The sequence below is a fragment of the Dreissena polymorpha genome, chromosome 1, assembly GCF_020536995.1.
Source record: "Dreissena polymorpha isolate Duluth1 chromosome 1, UMN_Dpol_1.0, whole genome shotgun sequence".
Classification (NCBI taxonomy): domain Eukaryota; kingdom Metazoa; phylum Mollusca; class Bivalvia; order Myida; family Dreissenidae; genus Dreissena; species Dreissena polymorpha.
Genome location: NC_068355.1, coordinates 61134973 through 61157038, shown reverse-complemented (window position 1 = coordinate 61157038; position 22066 = coordinate 61134973). Strand labels below are relative to the sequence as shown.

The 22066-nt window shown below is 36.4% G+C and overlaps 1 long non-coding RNA gene and 1 pseudogene across 1 annotated transcript; one reads left to right on the top strand and one right to left on the bottom strand.

The window, feature by feature from the left end:
• Positions 1 to 677: 677 nt before the first annotated feature.
• Positions 678 to 4193, bottom strand: LOC127868047 (uncharacterized). Its single transcript, XR_008043860.1, has 3 exons — positions 4026 to 4193; positions 2865 to 2993; positions 678 to 922 (listed from the first exon to the last, which is right to left on the bottom strand). It is a non-coding gene; the product is annotated as an uncharacterized LOC127868047 (long non-coding RNA).
• A 4119-nt stretch (positions 4194 to 8312) lies between these two features.
• Positions 8313 to 19348, top strand: LOC127877205 (sodium- and chloride-dependent betaine transporter-like; annotated as a pseudogene).
• The last annotated feature ends 2718 nt before the right edge of the window (positions 19349 to 22066 follow it).

Below are 22066 nucleotides of genomic sequence, written 5' to 3'. Positions count from 1 at the left end.
GTTTGAAATCCCCTTCGGTAACTCCGTGCAAGTCAGAATCCATCGCCCACTCTTTAGTGGATATTTATACGTAATTCAATTAGATGTATGTTTGAAGATGGACATTGTACAGCGTGCAAACCAATATTACGTAGATTCAGTGCCTCGCCTAAACTTGATTTGCGTTAAGAGGTTAATAAATTTTAACGAATAAAATCCACTAAAGGGGAAAATGTTGTCGCTGATTAGCCTGTGCATCATGCTTATCTAGGACGAAACAAAAGCATGAATCCCAGTTTACCCAGTGACAGACTCATATCATTGTTATCCTCTGATAAGCAATCAACGGAAAAATTTCAACTATTTCGTCGCTCATTAGTTCGAAAGACGATAATCAGAACTGCAAACAAATATTTGAACGAATGGGCGTTAGTGTTCTTTTGATTTTTTAAAACGAGAAAAAGAAAGATAAGCGAACCAGCGGACTATTATAACAGCCAATTCGATATAATTTGGTGTAATGCGTTGATAGTCCCGAAACAGTTTCTCGACATTGTATTAACAATAACTAGTGGCCTTTCTTAAAGATTGCAAAAATAGTGATATTACTGACCAACACAACTCATTTAACACTTTAATACTTCCCAAGTTTATTTGTTCACGTCATATATTCATGATAACTCAATGAACACACGTATTATAGGTTTACACTACAATTGAAAACAACTATATTTAATGTAAGTCATATCACAGTTAGAACATAAACCACATAAAATCATTTTGCTCACGAGAAAAAACGTTGAGAGGATTATCATTGTCCCCATGGTAACGGTGACGTGACTGGAAACGTTGCAGAGGTCTTTTGAACAAATACATGTGCCTGCACCTAATAGAGTAAAACAGCGATCGCCCGATCTGCTGACGGAGCAACCTCTGGTTACAACTGAAAAACGAGAGCGCCGATGGCGTTAAAAGCATAGGTGCAAGATACAGGGAAGTTGCTGCTTAAGTAAATGTTAAGGAAACAGTTGACTGAATGAACAACTAAAAGGCTATCAAGAAGAAAAGTTATTTTTAAGATTAAGTACAAATAATGAAACAGGAAGTGAAGAAATATTGCAAATCTTCCTATAACAATCGGAACATCAGGAGCTACTCAGTTACAAAATGACGTCACGTGGTATAATGTAGTTCGATATCGCCATCCGCGAATTTCTCAAATCAATAATTTCAAACAATTACCGACTATTTAAATAGATAATCTTTTCATTTACATAAGTGTTTGAAACGCTTATGAAAAATAATTACCCATGCCTTTCAAAATTTAAGCACGGACAGATCTGTATCGAACTATTCTTTTCACAAATGAAAATAGACGCTACCCTATTCGTCTGCGTCAAGAATTTGTCGTAAAAATTGTGGTAAGCGTTTGATGCAGGCGTGCACAACAGATTTAGTTCTGAATACAGATTTTTGATTGCAGATTTTTATAGAAACTCCTCACAGCAGTTACTTTCCTTGCTTCGCCCGGTCAGTAACTTCTAGTATAAGGGAGACCACTGCGTAGGAGATTGAGATTTATAGTGCAGATAGAATTGTCTTACGAACGAAATTTGTTTTAGGTTATAAGAAGATTTTTTGACATAAAACGGTCTTAGAAAAATTCACTAAAACGGTGTCAGCAATATTCTTGGAAAAAAACGTTAGAAAATGTTTCCAAATAAAAACTTGTAGAATTACCATATACTATATTGAATAGAAATTTCGTCTGATTTTTTATCAGGTAAGGCTTCATAATGGTCAACCGTATAATGTGCATTTTCGAAATGTAGTATATACCTTAAGCATAGGTGCGTTGCACCTATGCTAATAAGACAAGAGCGTGGTTCTTATTAAAAATTAATGCCATTGCAGTATTCAAACGAGTAAAGAACTTCGTATATATTTTCCTCTGTTGCAGTATAATCTTTTATGGTTCAATGTGGACTTTTCAAACACAACAATTTATGCTTAACGCCGCCTATTGATACAATTGCGCGTTCTACCACTATTTAGGTGTTTTTTGTTCTCAGCCAGAAAAACATCATATGGCAAATTTTAAAGTCTTTATTTAAACATCGTGCTTTGATAACTCGATAAAGTATTCATTTAACACATATCTATACTTTTGATTGACTATACGGTAAAAAAGAACATCAGAATAACTTGATATAGTTATTTGAAACAATCACAAGTTGCATCTTTTTGGAAAAAACAACAACACAAGAATGCACATTTCAGAACATTGTTTCACACTAGCTATTACAAGTATTTATATATATGCTTCTATCGTATTTCACTGTAAGAATTACGTGTTCAATATCGCATATAGAAGGTACAACTTTCAATTAATATCGAAAATAATGGTTCGGCTACTTAATTAGATTTAAATAACCGATTTCGGTCTGTAATTAGACAAATAATAATTATCTGTATGGGTTTAGTTGAGGCAAAATGACAGGGGGCGCAACATAACATGTTCATGCAATATTTTGCTTTCCGTCCTCTTTCATCTGTCGTTAATACTGACACTCCCAAAGTGTTTTACATGGAGTAACCTGGTATTAAGATATAATTTTTAATACAGGACATACCTCATTGAAAATATTCTGAATGGGTGCTTGAAAATAAAAAGTGCAATCAATTAAGTCACTTAAAATGAGGATATTTATAAAAGAGTTCACCATGCCTTTTTCGTGTCATTTTTGCTTTTTTGTTTTATATAACAGTAAATCTCTAAGTCTCTTTTACGCCAAAATGTGCAGTGTAACCGCTTACCTAGACCGTCAAAGGATTAATTGACAATTGAAACAATATCCCTAGTAAGGGAGCCTGTAAGTTCTTACCGCTTCCGAGTTTGGCTTTCACGCATGCGTCGGAACATGTTGTGGTATTAGTTGCGGTGAAGGGGTCCTTACAACTAGGGTCGGTTGAGCTGTTACAATTGTAGCAGGTAACATTAGCTGTTCTCGCAACTGGCAAGATATATTAACATTATATTTTAGCGATTATGAAAGATTTCACGGTTTTCAACAAAAAAGAGTATTTTGGTTAAGTATATATGACAATGCAATCGAACAATAAAATTATGTGTGAATATATTAATATTCAGTTTGCATTGTTCGGCATACTGTTTTATTGTGCATGACGATTAGAAGACTTTAAAGGGACCGTCAACCACGAATGACGAAAAATAAAAGTTCCAAAATACCGTATTTTTTTTTACAATTATTAGTTTATATTGATTAAATATTACGACTGGTATATTACATTACTTGAAAAAAGCTAAAATTTCGCGATGTGAAATCGATAATACATCGCGGAAAATAGGTGACATAACGATAAACACACTATAAATAACGCAACTAGATTGATCATTTATATATATAAAATATATACAATTCACAACGCATGCACAATTTGCATTCCTGGGTTTACCACGTGACGATGATGATCAATCTACTTGAGTTATTTATAGATATCTGGTACACATACCCAGTAAAGTTTTCTTACCGAATATATGAATATATAAAAACTTTACAACGTTTTTTTTTCAAGTAATGTAATATACCAGTCGCGATATTAAATCAATATAAACTACTAATAATAAAAAATACGGTATTTCAGAACTTTTCTTTTTTCGTCATTCGTGGTTGACGGTCCCTTTAAAAATTAAAATATAGTTTACTTCATAAGTTTACGAATAAATTAACTAAGCAGTACTATTATTTTGGCAATTCATAATAAATCAATAGAACATCAGCTAATCAAAATATTATTAGACTTTTTCTGTGTAACTGGGCCGATTGGATGCACCTAAAGTGTTGCCCAGATAAGCCTGTGCAGTCAGGCTTTGTTTAGAAAAAATCTCTATCAACGAACCATTTTTTAAAAAGCGGAAATTGTCGTCCATGAAAAGCTTGTCCGGACAGCATTTGAGGCTGCACGTTACGCACCTACATCAAATCGAGTATTACCGGAACGCTACTCATATAATAACAACTCACCTTGGATGACCGCCAGCATTGCACACATAGCAAAACTAATCATTGCCATGGTTGGATTCATAAATTGTATGTTCCACCCGTTGTTATTAAACTTGAGCCTGTGAGTTGTAAGAGATACTGCGTCGTTCCTCCTTCTTAAATCCCATTTCTGTGCTATGACAACGGAGAATAAACTTCAAAACACTTAAATACATATTTCAAAATTCAGTCCTGAGTGGTATCACGCCATTTAGATGATGTCATTCTGAGCAATGGGCGGAAACAAGCTATGCATTGGTATATTAATCCAGCGAGGTGATACTGACTATACAAGGGATTTATATCTTTAATGATGAGCTGTCGATCGACTGTTTGTTGGAATGGCCGAAAGATTGCGTAAATCCAAGTAGTCATATATAGTCATAGATAAGCAAATATTCGGTTTTATTCCGTTTTGCGAATTTGTCTGACATTTTATAAAAATCACGTTGTTTGGAATTTGAATGCATTGAAGGTGTCCGAAAGGACAGATTGGCATGAAAACATTGAGAATACAGATGGCCTGATCGACTTTAATTTACTTATCTTATACATGCATATACTTTAGCATAACTCGGTGCAAGGCTAACTTACAAATATGCATTTGCATTGATACAGTGCGTTATCCTGTCCTATCCTATCTATTGTTAATGTAGCATAAGGCAACACCCTACAATAAGTGTAGTGTTTAAAGTAGGGTAAAATAGGGCAACACAGAAAAAATGCTGTGAAATGTTGCCGACAGCAGTCCTGCATAAATCATTCCTAACATTACATATATATATATACTTGTTATATATATATAGTTGTTATATATAACAACTATTATTTAGTATTTTGAATGCGTTATGTTCATGGAGAGTCTATCCATATGTAACGATGGAAATGAAACCTTTCGAAAACTATTTTACTTTAGTAGGACCGCCTATTTCAGTGATAATTACAATAGGAAAGAACATATCACAGACAAAGTCTTTTTCAAACCTAAATATACAATGAAAACGATATCTAGGTATCTATGCAATAATTATAGTCGGAGCTGAAACATTGAAATAACGCGCTATTCAAACAATTGACATTTCCAATGGACAATGACCGTACCGCCCACATAATCACGTGGATAGAAAGTGGTTAGAAAACCTAGACAGGCTACACCAAAGTGGCTTCTTTGCCTATAAATTACGCGATATTCCAGGTGATTGTTATTTACCGATGATGCGCTTTGTCAATCTATGTGTTATAACCACCTTAAAAAAATCTATTATTAGCCTCGATGACCTTTACCCCAGTGACCTCAAACCTCATTAAAAGGTAGAGGTCCATGCAAGGTACCCACATGCCAAATATGTAAGAGATCGGTAAAATATTGAAGGCGCTATGAGAAACTGTAACAAAATTGTGATGGATAAATCTGTTTTTAGCCTCGTTGACATTGACCCCAGTGACCTCATACCTCATCAAAAGGTAGAGGTCCATGCAAGGTATCTATATGCCAAACTATGAAAAAATCCATTTTTTAGCATCGGTGACCTTGAACTTGACCCCAGTGACCTCAAACCTCATCAAAAGGTAGAGTTCCATGCAAGGTACCTACATGCCAAATATGTAAGTGAACGGTAAAATATTGAAGGCGCTATGAAAAACTCTTACACAATTGTGATGGAAAAATCTATTATTAGCCTCAGTGACCTTGACCTTGACCCCAATGACCTCAAACATCATCAATAGGTAGAGGTCCATGCAAGGTACCTACATGCCAATTATGTAAGAGATTGGAAAAATATTGAAGGTGCTATGTGACGGAAAAATATATTATCAGCCTCGGTGACCTTGACCTTAACCCCATTGACCTCAAACCTCATCAAAAGGTAGAGGTCCATGCAAGGTACCTACATGCCAAATTTGTAAGAGATCGGAAAAATATTGAAGGTGCTATAAGAAACTGTAAATAAATTGTGATGGAAAAATCTATTATTAGCCTATGTGACCTTGACCTTAACCCCAGTGAAATCAAACCTCATCAAAAGGTAGAGGTCTATGAAAGATACCTACATGCCAAATATGTAAGAGATTGGAAAAATATTGAATGTGCTATGAGAAACTGTAAAACAATTGTGACCGAAAAATCTATTATTAGCATCGGAGACGTTGACCTTGACCCCAGAGTGACCTCAAATCTCATCAAAAGGTAGAGGTCCATGCAAGGTACCTACATGCCAAATATGTAAGAGATCGGTTAAATATTAAAGGCGCTATGAGAAACTGTAACAAAAGTGTGACGGAAGGAAGGAAGGAAGTAAGGAAGGAAGTAAGGAAGGAACTTCAAACTGGCAAATATATGATCCCCGAAAATTTTCGGGGAGCATAAAAACAAATCTGTTATAATATGGCCACAATAGAACAATGTTTAGAGGTAGCTCAATGGTTGTGAAGATTCTAGAAATCTAAACTTGCAGTGTTGCACAACCTTTTTTGTACGCTAAGTGCCTTAATACTTATGCTTGCAATAAAATAAAAGCCCATTCTTAAAACGCCAATCAAATTGGCATTTTCATATTCACATCACAACTATCCGTCATTAAATATTAATACCAAGTACCCGTAATCTAGATGTTTAGTTTTTCTAGGCTTGTATGCTGACTAACAGTGTTTCAGTGGTTACTGCAGCATAGTTGCTTCAATCATTAATGTGACATGTTGTTATTTAATTCATCTGTATGAAATGTTTTAATCTTGATTTCTGTTATGTTGGTGCTTGTCAATTGATGTGAAACCTGGTGTCCAGCCTAACCTCAATTATGACATTTTCGTAAGTAAATAATTAAATTAATTTTTTGTTTGAAATGCTTTAAATCAGAAATATTACTATGAAAGAAACAATACTCTACACCCCAAATTTAATCAGTAACTAAAATAATTTATAAGATATAGATGGTCAGATTTGCCATTTGAAGAGAGGCACGTTCCTGTCTAGTGTGTATAAATGGGAGGTATCCGAATAGTTAAATACAATTTTGCATTTTTTGTCCAAATGGTCTTAACAATGCCATTAATATTAAAATTCAGATTCAAGGTATCTTTGAAAATGTCATCCGTGGCAAAAGCAACAATGTCTTAGACTGAATTGTATCTCCTTATTGACTCTGTATCTGAGTTAGCAGGAAGCAAATTGCCGTCCTTGCATATGGCTCTTGGTTACTTTCTTCATCACCATATTGATCTTAAGGAGACAATAAGACCATCGTCAGATTTCAACATAAAGAAAATAGCTCAGTTCTGGAATCAAGCAAGAATCCCTATGAGGGATCATCAACACTGCCAAGCCAAACTTGAGCAGACTTTTAAAGAACGGCCACTTCTAAAAAAGAACAAAGCTAGAAAGTCACCAACACAACTTGCAAGAGAGATGGCTTTTGTATCCAGGCTCGAAGATCTTTTTGATGTTGCTCATGCTGATCCTCTGACCACAACATTGGTATCACAAGAAGAGAAGGATTTCTTGTAAGCCCAACTAGTAACAAGTCATACACTGAAAAGGAAAAGGGGGCGAACACCTGTCATAACTCCAGAACTTGCAGCTGCTCTAGACAGCACAAACGTGTCTAATCGCAAGGCTGTATATGTCGTAGCAGAAACAGAAAAAGCTTGGGGCAAAACAATTGATACAAAATAACTACATGTACCACCCAACTCTTATCGAATCATCTTTACAGCCATATGACGGACTATGAACACATTTCTTTCGAAATTTACTCACTTTTTTATGCACCATGGAACACATATCTTTAGTTCGTTAGCTTATAAGATAGTGCTTCACAAACATCATCATCATCATCATCATCATCATCATCATCATCATCATCATCATCATCATCATCATCATCATCATCATCATTATCATCATCATCATCATCATCATAATCATCATCATCATATCATCATCATCACCACCACCACCATCATCAGCATCATCATCATAATCATCATTATCATCGTCGTCTCCGTCGTCATCATCATCATCATCATCATCATCATCATCATCATCATCATCATCATCACATCATCATCATCATCATCATCATCATAATCATCATCATCATCATCATCACCACCACCACCACCACAACCAACATCATCATTAGCACAAGAACAACAACAATATTTTATTAATCGAGTGTCCACATATTACTATTTATTTTTTACAGGTGCGTTCCTCAACCCAATCTTATATTCAATGTTCTGTGTGCAATGCCTATCGTATATCTGGAGATGTTGATGGGGCAGTACTCGCAGAGTGGAGCAGTCTCCGTGTGGAGAGTCTGTCCGATCTTCAAAGGTATGCAAACAAGTTGATTGATTAAGGCGTATTACAGTGTAATATTAAAGTTATACATATTCCTGACTTGTTTTACATGAACCCCTGTAACGATTAAGGAACGCATGCCATGCAAATAGTTGGAAATAGTTTAAGATCCTTTTAAAAGACGCAAACTTCATGTCTGCCATTCAGTCTCCACTGATTATCGCGTCTTTAATTTGGACGTGTCTTGTTGCTTCAGTATGTGATTTTAAATCGTCCACGAGTGTTATAAACAACTTAATTTTGATCCCGCTCTGTATAGGCGTAGGGTACAGCACCGTCATATCCACGTTCCTGTTGGGCATCTACTACGCCGTCATTATTAGCTGGATGCTGTTGTATCTCGTCCATTCCCTCTTCCCGAGGCTCCCCTGGTCGTCCTGCGAAAACCAGTAGAACGTCCCTGAGAACTGTATCGTCGACAAGGTTGCGACAGCCACGAGTTACGTCACAGAAACCACGTTTCCCGCGAACGTTACGTCAGTGTTCCAGACGATAGCGCCAACGTTTTCGACCGTGTTGAACAATACAACGGTTAGTGCGATTGTGTCATTGGGAAAGAAAGAAACAGCGGCTGAACAGTTTTTCAAGTAAGTTGTTAAAACATATTGCAATTAGGATCTGTCAGAATGTGGTTGAATAAAACAAAAAGCAATAAAATATAACGTGTTAAATTGTAGCGCTGTATACATCATTTGATTGATTGCTTCCTTATCTCACAAAGAAAGTTATTAAATATACCATCGCTTACCGCACAGAATAAGATTGAGTGTAAACATGTACATGTATAACATAATATAATTGGATGTAAACATATGACGGTTTTTTTATTGTACAGTACATCAAAGAAAAAGTGATTAACCCATTTATGCCTAGCGTCTAGAAAAAAGGCATCGGCAAACAGCGTAGTCCCAAATGAGACGCCGCATGATGATATCACTGAGAAAGTGAATGAACCTCACCAAAGATCATGTTTTATGGTTTCGTGTAAACGTATATAACCGAAAAGGTATCGAATATAAAAGTTTCTCACCGTACGTGACTCAATGTTGCCTGTGAAATGCATCTAACTTTTTTTTTTTGGGGGGGGGGGTGGCTTGATACACAACACATGATCGAACCTACAACAGTAAGTTAAATAACCGTAGTTAAAAGCGTTCGATTAAAAGAACTGTCGCTTCCTGTACTTTCTACACAATGCCATGCATTTTATCATGACAAGCAATCGTGAAATTTTATTAGCAAGCATGCGTTGTCTGTATCGTTATACTACTAGTTAATAATTTCTCCGTTGTGATGTGTTTTAAAAACATTCGTAATCATTGGTAGGGAGCATATCGGCGATCTTCACTTTGTAATCATTGGTAGGGAGCATATCGGCGATCTTCACTTTGTAATCATTGGTAGGGAGCATATCGGCGATCTTCACTTTGTAATCATTGGTAGGGAGCATATCGGCGATCTTCACTTTGTAATCATTGGTAGGGAGCATATCGGCGATCTTCACTTTGTAATCATTGGTAGGGAGCATATCGGCGATCTTCACTTTGTAATCATTGGTAGGGAGCATATCGGCGATCTTCACTTTGTAATCATTGGTAGGGAGCATATCGGCGATCTTCACTTTGTACAAAATATACGCACAAGATAGATTCGTGTTTTCTAATTGATAACTTAACTAAGCGTAAGCATTATAAAATGTATTTACATACACTCGACTTGTCTTATACATAAACCGATCCTTAAACAAGTTATATACGTTTCTGATTGATGTTGTGTTTTGTATACTAAGTGTCAATTCAATAAAGGATGTGCCATGACGAATATCTTAACATCTACATTGTATAAGAAAAAGTTATGTATGGGCATGCAAAGTTAATTTCGGAAAAATGATTAAAACTCAAAATGAAATTCACACAAAAAAGTTATGTTAAGGACCGGAACCAGAAATTGGGTTCGGTAGAGTTTGAGCAACCAATCACATTTTTTAAGCCTGATTGTTCAATCATAACGTCTCGAAAGATCTGATTTGCATCTGATACATAGGGAATGGGCAGGTTTCTCATTATACCTTAGTCACAAATAGAGACCGATCACCGTCTGATCAGCGGACAACGTATTTTAACGCTATCGGGCTGGCGCCCGGCCGATAATTGCACGGACACCAGGTCATTTTGTAGCATCGGACGGCGTCCGGATTAATTTTAATTCTCACATAAATTTTACCCGACGTTGGCCCGGAATAGAATCAAATTGAGATCGAAAAAAAGATCGGACAATCAACGCCCGGTAAACACCCGGCGATCGCCCCACATCGGAATCATTGTACGTATATCGGCAAAAATCAGGGAATATCACAGGGTCTACGCACGTTGACTGACGGACGCCGGGAGATCGGTAACATCGGCCGGCGACCGGATTATTTTTGACTGAGGCATTAGACAGTGTGTTGTTAGCAATATATATATATATATATATATATATATATATATATATATATATATATATATATATATATATATAATGACATTGGCTAGGAATTGATTCACGGTTAACTATATGAATACGGTTAAAGAAAAATATTCAATTATTGAACTTACCCCTAAATAATGAAAATAAAACAGTGCATCAACAATGACAGTGTTTTCTCATGTTATTTTTGTATTTAAAGATACAAGGCATTGATGCTATCGGAGGGCCTTGAAGTGATGGGTAATGTCAACTGGCCACTCTTTGGATGTCTTTCTGCCATATAAGTACTTTGCTTCTTTTGTATTTTCAAGGGCGTCAAATTGTCCGGCAAGGTGTGTTCGTGTGTTTTGTGGTATGTGTGTACCAGTGTTTCCCCGAAATCAGGGCAGGATCGTGAAGCATGTTCAGCAAATATAATTTGCTTAAAACTATATAGGAGCCAATCATTGTTTGTTGTCATCTCCACTATAGGAGAAACGTTAGCTTAAACAAATGTATAGAATAATGCCTTTCAGTCACCTTCAAAATCAATGAAGACGTTACTGAGCATACTGTCTACCAAATCATATTGTCAATATGTAAGGACAATTTTTTATTTTTTTTGTTCAAATTTGGGTCCGGTAGGGTGATCCATTCGCAATGGAATTTTTTTTTTTTTTCCAAATGGAATATAAAAATTACCAATTGAAGGTTTCCAAAAAAAGATTTTTTTAATACGTCTACACGTGTAAATTATCTCCAAGTCCAGCTCTATAAGTTGAAACTTAGAAAATATCATATTGATATAACTTGTAGTATCAAGTTCATGTTAGCATAAAATCAATAACATTTATTTCCCATTTTTTTTTCAAAAGAACGCAATATTTCCTAATTCAAAGGGACCCGGTCCATTCCCAAAATGATGAAAAAAAAACACTGGACAAGAATTGGGGCTCCAATTTTGATGGTTTATCAACAGAACTTTCCGTAAAGACTACGTCATGACCTCGCCCCACTGATAAATAAAAAAATTCTTGTTTAATTTTATCTAAGGAAATTTCAAAATGTATCATGAACAAGTTCGTTAAGATCCTGAACGCGCCTGACAGTACATTGTTTACAAGTAGATTATTTTCCAATATGATTAAAATAGTTCTGAAATATGGTGTTTTAGGTGGTGTTCTTTACGGTACTCGGACCTTTCGTGGTGTTGTTTATATTCCTGGTACGGGGCTCGATTTTACCAGGAGCGGTGGACGTCATAAAATACTACGTAACGCCCGACCTCAGCAAACTTAAAGACACAAAGGTATGGCAACTTCAAATGAAACATGTTAAATCCGAGAACAGTCTGATTAAAAGACGAAACAGAAAAATGAAAATAATCGTGGTGAGAAGGTGGCGGATGAATATATATGGAAGAAGTGCGTCGAAGACGACTACGTGTAAATGGAAATGTAATTTCTTTAAGGGATACGCTGTTTGTTTTAGCGGTAAATACACAACATTCTAAATTACATCACCGAAATATATCATATCTGTGAGTTCCTTGCCAATCGCTCAAAAACGTTCTTCTGACGACTTACCATCGTCGGTTCCGTGTGATATCCTTTTTTAAATTTACTGATTTCCGAACGTATAAATTCAATGTTTTTAGTTTTTCAGACATGTAGGTGACTGGTAAAATGTTTCTATTTAATTAGAAAAAGGAAAACAAATATTTCATATGTGTTAAAAAGATATGGAACACAACGGCAGATGTACAAAATCTTGAGGTTTACTAATGAAATAAATGTGTAAAACAATTTCAGATCTGGGCGGAGGCATGCATGCATGTTTTCATCTCGATAGGACCTGGTAGCGGAGCCATGATTACATTCGCAAGCTATAACAAGTTGAGCAACAACTGTGTCAGGTAGTATTATCACGTTCATAAGCTATAACAAGTGGAACAACAACTGTATCAGGTATAATGATCACGTTCGCAACCTATAACAAGTTGAGCAACAACTGTGTCAGGTAGTATTATCACGCTCGCAAGTTAAAATAAGTTGAGGAACAACTGTGTAAGGTATTATGATCACGTTCGCAAGCTATAACAAGCTGAGCAACAACTGTGTCAGATATTATTATCACGTTCGCAAGCTATAACAAGTTGAGCAACAACTGTGTCAGGTATTAATCGCGTGTGCAAGCTATAACAAGTGAAGCAACAATTGTGTCAGGTATAATGGCCACGTGTGCAATCTATAACACGTCGAGCAACAACTGTGCCACGAATGATAATCACGTGTGCAATCTATAACATTTACAGCAGAAACTGTTTCAGGTATGATTTCATAAACTGATTTGATATAAATTGTGAACACTATATATGATTATTTTAATTGAATTGGTTAAAACACCAAACCACTCAAGTTAACATTGGTTACGATGGCACATTAAACATTTCGGTTGATTTCAAGAAGGTCGAAACAAAAATAATTGTAAACGTATCTTAAACGTTCGTTTGTCATGTCAAACAATAATAAATCTGAGGTAAATGTTTGCGAATAAAGATTTACCAAAAATTTATCGACGAAAAAAATGGCTCCAATAAAATGGTTCGTATCTTATGTTTTAATTCGGACCGATAATATTTCGGGTACGGAAAGAACGGTCTTCTGCAAATCGATTTTGAATCAAAGATTTAACACAAACAAGTTTAGGAATCATTAACTGTAAACCACTACCACAACTAAATTATTTCAATCGAAACTTTAAATGACACAAAACAATCATTAATTTGATCAGATCATATCAATTTTATCATTCGTTTGCTGCTTTCTTTTTGTTTTTGTTGTCCCGAATATCTTGACAGTCTAGCTTGATTTTGACACAGAATTTACGTAACACGAGAAACGTTATTAATCCCTTTTAAGTTTAATGAAAAAAGTATGGGAAGCTTCTTCTGTAATACATGTTAGTGAATGAAAAAAGAGAGAGATGATAACATACGGTCGTTATATCGTAAGCGATCCAAATATAGACGTCCAGCACAGCTCTGCCATAGCTTAATTAGGTCCAATTAGCGACTACATCGCAAGAACGAATAGCATCTTAGTAATTGTAACATTGTAGTTGCTGACTTTCTAAAGTAGATGACTCCTCCGCGTTGGCCGCCGTCTGATATGCTCTTCACGAAGACACCACAGTATCATTTGCGAATTTTACGAAATTGTTGAATTTTTAATAAGGACGCGGTGCGTGTACTCTACAACAGTCCGGTGCTAATGTGTGCAAGAATTGTCTTTGTTCCAAAGGGAAGCTTTGCTTGTACTAATGAGACTGTTAACCATTTCCCAGGGACGCGTGGCTTATGCCCATGAGACTTGTTTCTGTTACAATGTAACGCGGTACTTATGTTCACGGTACTGGTTTCAACGCATTGGAAATTTTGTTAACGTTTTGTTTTATTTTACAGGAATACAAAGCTCATGCTCAAAAGATATGTTTCTCATCCACAGGGACGCTGTGCTTGTGTGTCTGCTGGACCTTATCATCGGCTTTTCGGGAGGATTTGTTATCTTCATTTTCCTTGGTCACGTTGCTTATAAGTCGGGACTGAAAATATCGGACTTCCAACAATCGGATATAGAAGCGCCATTGGGCCATATACAGAATTGTGCCATAAGTGAACGTCATAACGTTTTGAGTAATTGCTGCATTGGTAAGGGCAGTAAATATACAACGTTCAAATGAAATAAAAATGTAAGGGTTATATCCCTTCCTATAATCAATTATTTTTCTATGCTTCGTGACATCATCAAGACGTATTTATATCTAGAATATGACGTAATCTGCAACCGAAATCGTGTTATAAACAGTCACAGTAATAGTGCTCTTAATATCAAAGTTTCGGTAAAAAGTTTGGCGCTAGTTCAACGCGCATCGTATACAGCCTCATAACAATAGACTGACAACCTTTTGGGTAGTAAAGTAGTAATACAAGGCAATATGGCAACCGTTAGCCACGAGGCCTATCTTACGGAGGAATCCGAGATAGCCGATGTATCACGATTGATATTTCGGGTACGGAAAGAACGGTCTTCTGCAAATCGATTTTGAATCAAAGATTTAACACAAAAAAGTTTAGGAATCATTAACTGTAAACCACTACCACAACTAAATTATTTCAATCGAAACTTTAAATGACACAAAACAATCATTAATTTGATCAGATCATATCAATTTTATCATTCGTTTGCTGCTTTCTTTTTGTTTTTGTTGTCCCGAATATCTTGACAGTCTAGCTTGATTTTGACACAGAATTTACGTAACACGAGAAACGTTATTAATCCCTTTTAAGTTTAATGAAAAAAGTATGGGAAGCTTCTTCTGTAATACATGTTAGTGAATGTAAAAAGAGAGAGATGATAACATACGGTCGTTATATCGTAAGCGATCCAAATATAGACGTCCAGCACAGCTCTGCCATAGCTTAATTAGGTCCAATTAGCGACTACATCGCAAGAACGAATAGCATCTTAGTAATTGTAACATTGTAGTTGCTGACTTTCTAAAGTAGATGACTCCTCCGCGTTGGCCGCCGTCTGATATGCTCTTCACGAAGACACCACAGTATCATTTGCGAATTTTACGAAATTGTTGAATTTTTAATAAGGACGCGGTGCGTGTACTCTACAACAGTCCGGTGCTAATGTGTGCAAGAATTGTCTTTGTTCCAAAGGGAAGCTTTGCTTGTACTAATGAGACTGTTAACCATTTCCCAGGGACGCGTGGCCTATGCCCATGAGACTTGTTTCTGTTACAATGTAACGCGGTACTTATGTTCACGGTACTGGTTTCAACGCATTGGAAATTTTGTTAACGTTTTGTTTTATTTTACAGGAATACAAAGCTCATGCTCAAAAGATATGTTTCTCATCCACAGGGACGCTGTGCTTGTGTGTCTGCTGGACCTTATCATCGGCTTTTCGGGAGGATTTGTTATCTTCTCTTTCCTTGGTCACGTTGCTTATAAGTCGGGACTGAAAATATCGGACTTCCAACAATCGGATATAGAAGCGCCATTGGGCCATATACAGACTTGTGCCATAAGTGAACGTCATAACGTTTTGAGTAATGCTGCATTGGTAAGGGCAGTAAATATACAACGTTCAAATGAAATAAAAATGTAAGGGTTATATCCCTTCCTATAATCAATTATTTTTCTATGCTTCGTGACATCATCAAGACGTATTTATATCTAGAATATGACGTAATCTGCAACCGAAATCGTGTTATAAACAGTCATGGTATGTGAAAGGAAAGAACTCACCCCTGACACAAAAACGGCTGTTGTTGCATAATATGCATGCAGACAAAAAAAAAACTTCAATTAAAAAACCCAACATATATCACTATGGTGACTTGCCTTTATACCGTGCGACCTATCCGCTTTCAGTTGAAAGACCGCTGTGGTATTGACCATTGAACAGTTGTTCACATCGTTAAACTGTAATGAATTACCCTTGTGATGGACAGATGTTCAAAAGGTTTGAGCGGCCCTTTGTAATCATTACGGTATAATTACTAAAAAAGGACTTTACCTTGATGTATCAAAAAAGCGGTTACGCGTTGTTTACTCCAGATTGCATGTCTCTCCAGGGTTTGGTCTCGGATTCTTTATCTTCGCGTGAGCGAAATTTAGTTGCGACAAAAACAACTGTGTTACATAAATTTCTGTAATGTGCATGCATAAACATCAATTAATTACTTAGCTTTTGCAGTGTTTAGTAGTTTTATATCAACTCGATGTCTTTAAACTTTAAAATTAAATGTAATTCGTAATGTATCTATATGGTGTGTCTCGGATTCATCGTTTTCCCTTGTTATGCCAATTTTCTGCCTGTACATCATATTTGTTGCACTCTGTTTTTTTTTTTCAAATGTACATTTATAACATTTTTATTCGTGAATTCTCTTCAAAATTCGGTCAGGGGCTCACCGCCTAGACCTAGACTTATTATTTATGCACCCTTCTCATCTTTAAGGCGCCTTGTATGATTACGGTATCAATATATAAACAATCATTTACTTTGATCCTTTCATTTTATTGTCTTGTGTTGACTCCATCGCCAATTCCGATACTAAGCTCTCTCAACTTTGATCCGCCCATTATTTTATTTTCATGTCATATAATATTGGTACATATTTATGTTCTGTCTTCTCTGCAGGGTACGGTCTAGGATTCATCGCTATTTATGTTCTGTTTTCTCTGCAGGGTACGGTCTAGGATTCATTGCTGTCTATGTTCTGTCTTCTCTGCAGAGTACGTTCTAGGATTCATTGCTGTCTGTGTTCTGTCTTCTCTGCAGGGTACGGTCTAGGATTCATTGCTGTCTAGGTTCTGTCTTCTCTGCAGGGTACGGTCTTGGATGCATCGCCTATCCCGAAGCTGCCAATTATTTGCCGCCTCCTCAACTTTGGTGCGCGCTGTTCTTCTGCATGTCCATCTTCCTCGGAATTGATTCGCAGGTGAGACTGTGCGAAAAAATAAATATCACACGGAAATTTAGCTTAGATTACTATAAGTTGAACCTTTACTCAATCATTGTATTTAAATACATGTATCTACTATTATTTTGTGATAATTTAAACAAACATAACTTCATTTATTGTTTTATTTTCTAGATACCAATTGGTCACTTGATAAACGTCATACATTGTCCTTATACTCGTATTATGAAACATATATTCTTTTTTAAGAATAAAGTCAAAAGCCAAACGTCCAAATCATTGAGAGCATATTTATTTAAAACTGAAATGATTGCGATAACCGTGCACATATGTATCAAATATTTTTTAGCAACACCATAACAGCAATGAGATGCAACTAATCATAAATTGTTTTAGTTTCCCAACTACGAGATTGAAGTGACGGCCTTACACGACGAGTTCCCTAGTATATTTAAAGGCAAGAAAACCATCATGACAATCGGCGTGATCACGACCTCATTCCTCCTCGCTATACCTATAGGTTACTGAGGTAGACTAAGTCTGTCACTAGTGTTACTAGTAACTCTGTATATCTGCATTACATTGGTACTCACCGTACTTCAATAGTTTGAGATTTACATGTTGGTTTGGTACCACTTCTTCTGTCAATACAACCCGCGAAAGACTGGAGCTATATCATACTGTCTTGCCATTAGTCTACTCGCACCATTTCAACCAAACTTTCGGTAACAGAAGAAACCTATGTTTTGGTATCATGCTTATAATATTTCTATGAGCTGATTATTAAGTAACATTATTTGGCTATGATTTGAGTATCATTTCTGCCTTCTGTACGTTTATTAAACGAGCGTGCAACGTGTTTGGTATCATTACTTGTTTGTAGCCTGCGCTCACTGAGTTGGCTATGATTTTTCCTTTTTGGTAACATTTCTGATTTATTAACATTCTCTAACCGATTTGGATATGATTTGGTATTGGTCTGCTTTCTCAACCTTCGATTACCAAATTGACACGATTTTGCTATCATTTTTTCATTCGTAATCTTTGCCCAGCAAGAAGGGAATATATGGCATCATTTCTTCTTTAACAAACAATCGCTCAACGAGTCGGCTTCGCTTTTGGTTTCTTTCATCTTTCTTATTTTCTTAACGGTATCTTTTTCATTTGGCTAGTTTGCTTAACCTTTTCTTACAATGTGTGCTACGGTTTGGTATCATGTTGTTTTTAGAAACCATGCTTTTTGGATTTATCCAAATTCTGTCACAATGTTTTCCTCTTCTCTATGTGTCGGTACATCTTATATTTCTATATTTTACGCCAGCTCATTCGTTGTAATGGTAGGTCTCGTTTGATAATTTTCCCTTTGCGTGTTGAACTGTAAGCTCTGATAAGCCGTTGTTTCAATGCCGATAATTTTGCTTTATACTCTCTTTATTTTCTATTTTCTCTTGCTGGGTGGTTTGTACCTATTTACACTAGTAGACTGGTAAGCATCAACTTTCTCCGTGGTGATATTTGCGCTAATTGAGCTCATTGTCATGGCCTTTATATACGGTAAACTATTGTACAAACAATATTATATATGGAAATATTCTAGTAATGCTTCACAAATTATGTGATTTACTTGTCAACACGTGCGATTTCGTTTTAGAGAAAACACAAACGGTTAAAGGATCTTTGTCCCCAAAGAACTGTTATTTTTTATGGAAGAATACTCGTCAATATCATACTTAATTTCATTTTATTGGTTGGTAACTGTATGGTATGTTTCTAATTGATCGCACATAGTGTTATATATGTTTTGGATTTCAACGCAGGCGTTCGCAGAGTTGATGATAATGTGTTTGAGGTGTCTGGGCAGCGCGTCCCGATGATCGTCAAAGTCTGCTGGTACTTCGTGACACCGCCCCTTCTTCTGGTCAGTACCCCTTCTTCTGGTCAGTACTCCTTCTTCTGGTCATTACTCATTCTTCTGGTCAATACTCCTTACTGACACAATCCCTTCTTATGGTCAGTACGCCTTCTTCTGGTCAGTACTCTTACCTGACACCACTCCTTTATTCTGGTCAGTACTCCTTCCTTCCTAACACCACTCTCTCTTCTGGTCAGTACTCCTTCTTTTGGTCAGTAATCTTTCTTCTGGTCATTACTCTTTCTTTTGATCAGTTCTCCTTCTTCTGGTCAGTACTCCTTCTCAATTCCTGACACCACCTTTCTACTGGTCAGTAATTCTTTGGTAAGTTCTCCTTCTTCCGGTCAGTACTCTTTCTGGTCAGTACTCCTTCCTCTGGTCAGTATTCCTTCTGACTTCCTGACAACACCCCTTCTAATGGTCAGTAGTCTTTCTCTGACACCACCCCTTTTTCTGATCAGTATTCCTTCTTCTGGTCAGTACTCATTCTCACTTTCTGACACCACCCTTCTTCTACTCAGTACTCATTCTTCTGTTCAATATTCCTTTTTTTACACCACCCCTTCTTCTGGTCAATATTCCTACTCTTACACTCCTTATTCTGGTCGTTAATCCTTTATCGCGCCGTTACGCCATCTTCTGGTAATAACTACTTCTTTTGGTCAGACCTCCTTCTTCTAGTCAGTACTCCTTCTTTTGGTCGGTATTCCTTCTCTTACACAACTCCTTCTGGTCATTTCTCCTTTTGGTACTTCCTGACACCACCCCATCTTCTGGTCAGTACTCCCTCTTCTGGTCAGTACTCCTTCTTCTGGTCAGTATTCCTTCTTCTTGTCAGTATTCCTTCTTCTGGTCAATATTCCTTCTTCTGGTCAGTATTCCTTCTGGTAATTCCTGACACCACCACTTTGACTGGTCAGAACTCCTTTTTTTCTGGCTATTACTCCTTCTCACATTTATTTAAACACTCATGTTTAGGTAAAAGTTATGTTTCGGATATTGATAGACATGTTCGATCGTGCTTTTACCTGCAAACCCAAGCGCTCCCGAATACGGTACATAGGTCCGTAACCACTTCTAACAGATTGAAACCACGACTTGTTGACTTATATTTCTAACCAATTTACTTCCCACAAGGCAAACGTGAGAAAATCCTATTTGTCTTAAAGGATTGGAAACCCTGGACGACATCAAATCAACGTGTCCATGGCAACCAATTTACTGTTAAGAATAATACTTTAAGTTAAATGCCATGCTGTTTTTTTAAAATCCTTAAAATCCCTTTATTTATCGAATTGAGTGCAAACAGACACGTTTTCGCACCTCGCTCGATTTAATGACGGTGTTATTTGCGAGAACGAATGTGACAAAGTCGCGAATTTTCACTCATTCCGATCTACTCGCCATTGACATTCAAACTGGTAGCGAAGTAGTTTAGACCCTTGTTCTTTCGCAATATCCGGCATAATTGGGCTTTGGGTGTGATATTTCTCGCAACGTTTGTAAGAAAAAAAAATGAAAATGGAATATGACAGTTATTATGGAGAATTTTCTGCTGAACCGAAATGTTAATATTGTGTGAGAATTTAATGATTGTCAGTCAGATAAGTCTGACAGCGTGAAATCTTTTTCAACGCTTAAGATGCCCATCGTGTAGAGAATAGGGATTGGTAAATATAATTTTCTTTTTTAATGCACATGCCGGAAACGAAACACAATTTATTGTTGATGTCGTTGATTACAATTCTACAGTACGATCGCGTTGAATATGAATATGACTAACGGTACGTTATACGGTTTATCGGCGCAGAACGGATACTTGATATAAATGTAAATGTATTTATGAAAACTTAAAATACAACTTACGTTATAATAATGTGATGAAATCAATTTAATGGCATGTGTAGATAAAAGCGGGGCCTAGTCTGATAGCGATCAATGTTTATAATACTAATTTGATTTGATTGGGGGGAGTTGTAATATCTTATCTGATACCACACTGTGACTGCATAGTCCACTTGAGATATATCCGCTGATAAGACACATTTCAACACCGAAATAACAAATACATTACATGAAACCATCTGGAATAATACACAACGCTGATAACTTGTGCCAATTTGATCGCTGTTAACTTGTGCCAATTTGAGATTGGCTTATGCTGGATATACATGTATGCGAAAGTTTAGAAACAAGACAGCAATCATCCTCTGTGTTACCTTAAATATAATCCAGATAATGATCAATAATGAAGAATGCAAAGCTGTGTTTTAAAATAAAAAGCAATAAGTATGATCCATGCACAAAACCATTACCATATTATATTTTATTGTAAATGTTTTACAATGACATACCAAATTGTGCTAGCAGGTGTGGAAATATAATTGATAAACACACATAATATTTTTAACACTTAAAATGTTTATGGTGACACAGACTTTAATTTGATGTATTTATAAGTTGAAAGGTATTTGTCCTTATTATAGCTGTTGTGCTGAATAATCTATTATTTCTTTAAAATTAGCGAAGGGTTCAAATAACGTGTTATTGTTATCAAACCATTGATGCGTACATGTTAATGAAAAATATTGGCAATTTAAATAATCCTTAAATGTGATCTACATAAAGGCATAACAATAATGCGTTTTCTGTATTTCTAGTAATATTAACACATAATGAATATTGTCTCGCATTTTCAGAAAAGTTATGAAATCCGGTGCGTGCAGTGCGAAGTTTTGTTCGGACGTTCCATGCAACCGAAAGCAACACACTGAACCGTGTCGAATAACGTTTGTCATG